The sequence below is a fragment of the Acanthopagrus latus genome, chromosome 12 (assembly GCF_904848185.1).
Source record: "Acanthopagrus latus isolate v.2019 chromosome 12, fAcaLat1.1, whole genome shotgun sequence".
Taxonomy (NCBI): domain Eukaryota; kingdom Metazoa; phylum Chordata; class Actinopteri; order Spariformes; family Sparidae; genus Acanthopagrus; species Acanthopagrus latus.
In genome coordinates, this window is record NC_051050.1 from 25,818,616 (window position 1) to 25,821,876 (window position 3,261).

The 3,261-nt window shown below is 42.3% G+C and overlaps 1 long non-coding RNA gene across 1 annotated transcript; it reads left to right on the forward strand.

The window, feature by feature from the left end:
* Positions 1–265: 265 nt before the first annotated feature.
* On the forward strand, positions 266–1,312 carry LOC119029726. Its single transcript, XR_005078060.1, has 2 exons — positions 266–397; positions 783–1,312. It is a non-coding gene; the product is annotated as an uncharacterized LOC119029726 (long non-coding RNA).
* The last annotated feature ends 1,949 nt before the right edge of the window (positions 1,313–3,261 follow it).

A 3,261-nucleotide genomic window follows, 5' to 3' on the forward strand; every position in this document is an offset into this window, starting at 1 on the left:
CCAGTCGTGAACACACTGAGGTCTCTGAGTGGACGATGACTCTCCTCTGGCTGGAGGAAGCGACCAATCACGTCGTGCCAGGATCTAAAGTTCCATCGCAGCCAAGAGAGAAACGGATCCTGGTCCAGAATTCATGAGTCTTTGCTGGTAATAGAAATAATTGAGAGCGTTTAGATATTTGAGAATATTCAGTGTGAGAGGTGTTCTGGTTCTGGAGGAGCTCCTGGACCAGAGTCTGGTGGTTTCTACCATCATTGATGAGCTTCCTGCCGTCTCTGCCTGCCATGACGACTCTGGGACGGATGCTGCCGACCATCAGCTGAGCTCCTGATGGACACGCTGCCTGTTCACAGTCCTGAGTTTCATATTTACTCATGAAGACCAGCTGCTGCTGGAGGTGATGATGTCATCATATTTTCATCAACAGAGTGAATCTGTTTTCATTTATATCCATATATTCAAACTGTGATAGAAGGCTGCTCACCACACAGACAACATGCCAAGAAATCCTTCAGTGTAGTTTTATTATTTTATTATATTAATATCACATTTTACACTTTTAAAGGAAACATCAACATTTAGAAAAAACACCTCTAAAAGTGTCTTTATGCTCACTAAAGGTATTTTTTGTCTTCATGAAGAATCAGTGAGTAAAAAAATAAGTCATTTAATTTAATCAGACTAAACAATTTACACATGAACTCTTCACATTAAAATGATGTCATGTACGTTAATGCAAAACCTTTTCTTAATAAGTTCTATCTTCGAACATTTTGACTCAGATGATGATCAGGTGTTCCCACTCTGAGAGGAGGAGACGAAGACGATGATGAGGAAGAAGAAGAAGATGAAGACGACAAAAAAAGACTAAGAAGATTTGATTTTGTTTTGTTCCCAGTTTGCAACCTTCCCTTTTTTCTTCACTCACATTATTACAGCAAAATGAACCCAAAACACCAAATACTGACAAAAAAATGACCAAAAAAAACACGTTTGTTTTAACAGAGAGAAAACAAGACAAGATATTTTGACTACTGTGTGAAAGCATGCATCTCACACACACACACACACACACACACACACACACACACACACACACACACACACACACTCCACAGTCACCTGATTACAGTCTATATTCCCACTGTGAGCCCATTCTCTGTGTCGAGCGGCTCCTCCACATCAGTTTATAGAAAGAAAGACTGTAAAGTTTCAGCATGTCTGTGGTTTGTTGTGTGATGTGGAGGGAAGACGAGCTGGAGGTAAAAGTCAGAGACAGTCAGAGGAGGAGTCCATGTTGAGGCTGATGGACGAGCAGAGGACAGAGGAGGACATGTTTGAAGAAGATCATTTCCTCTTGTTTGCTGCGTCTCCATCTGTCCTCCACCCATCGATCCTCCTCTTCTCCCCGTGGACCACAATCTCCTGCACCTGATGGAGTGGAGAGAGGCCACCTGTGGCCCCGCCGCTCTCCAAAGCTCCTCCCCCTCCTCTCCTCACCTGTTATCATCTTATGTGTCGCTCTTCTCTGCTGAACATCATCCACTTCCTGTTTCCTGTTTCCTCTCCCACACCGTGTGGTTTTAATAACAGCCGTCCTCTTTCTTATTCACACTCTCCTCTAAACACTCGCTGTCCTTCCTCTGTCATCAGGTCTTTGTTTTCTCCTGTGTGTGTGTGTGTGTGTGTGTGTGTGTGTGTGTGTGTGTGTGTGTGTGTGTGTATGTGTGTGTGAGAGAGACAAACAACACACAGATATACCTGATGCTACGCTGCCACCTTGAGGAGAGGAGGTGTCACAGCATGTTCTCAGCCACAAACCAACAGTGGGACAAGAAGTACTCTATTAAATCAGTAAGTACACAGATAGAATCAGCTTCATGCAGTAAAAGTACATGTTGTGCAGTAAAGTGTGTGTCTGTGACTGATATCTGATTCTGTGTGACATCATCAGATAGTTCAGCCTGTCGGAGCAGCTCGTACGTATATTTCCTACAGAAACATCAGAGCAGGAGAACGTCCTTGTTGTTAGAAATGTTCTCTGTGTGCTGCTTCATTAAAAGTGTGTATTGATGAAGGTAATCAGCTGTTTGGATCTGAATGAGGAGAAGGTGTGACTGACTGTGTGTGATGTGCTTCTGCATCTCAATCAGTGAAAAAATGACTGGAGTTTGGTGTGTCAGGTTGCTTCATAAGCCCTTTAACACTCAGTGGTAAATGGACATTTACTCTGTGTGAGTTCAGATCATTTTCAACACTATTTACAGTCACACATCACTTTCATAAGTTACAACCTTCTCCTGCTCGACTCATCAGCCGAGGAACCACCAGAACCTTTTCATCAAAGAACGCTGCTGTTGAACTGGGTTAACACAGATAATCTGACATCAGCTGAATGATGATTCACACACACTCAGAGTCTCTGCATGCAGCTCACCATCTTCTATAATGTGGCATCACGTCAGATTGTCTGTTTTCATCTTTGTGTTAAATAAAATGCTTTTGAAACTTCATGCTGTGTATTTAATATTGTACAAGAGTGAATGTTGTCGACCTCTAAACTGTCAAGAACTCCAAAATCCTTCAACTGTTACAGCTGTTATGGTACTTTTGGTTATTAAATTAATTATTAATCAGAGTTACAAACTGATAGTTTAGTGCTGATTTGGTAAATTGGCTCTTTTCCTTCTTCAAGGGTGGTGATCTAATGTAAACTTCATCTTATTATGGATCAGAATTAATTATCCTTGAATTATCCTATTTATGCTGAACAAAGCGCAGCACATGGTGCCCCGAATGAGGCAGCACACAGCTGGCAAACATTCATAATTGTGCAATATTCATTTCAGGATGTTTTTGATGGTGCTTAGATTTGAGATTCACATCTTGAACTCTTCAGCCAAAAGTCTTCACATGTAACCCCAGCAGTCTGCTGCAGGAGAAGTCTCTTATCTGCACTTACAGTCAGTTGCAGTGTGGTGCCCGAACCTTAAATCCTCATGAGGTGAACCTGTGAGGTCTCTGCTGTGTTGCCAGGTTTGTGTGTTGTCAGTAAAAAGTGGACTAGTTTAGTTGAGTAGAGTCTCGTCAGTCCACACAGCAGAATCCCTTCAGTAATGCAGTGTTGGCTCCCTCTAGTGGTCACTGCAGAAAGCATCTTTAATGAAGCCTCAGTTATAACGGTGCTGTGTGAATCTGTGTCACACTCAAAGTGTTTCAGTAACAAAGACAAACACACGATTGTCGAAGAAAGTTCAGCAG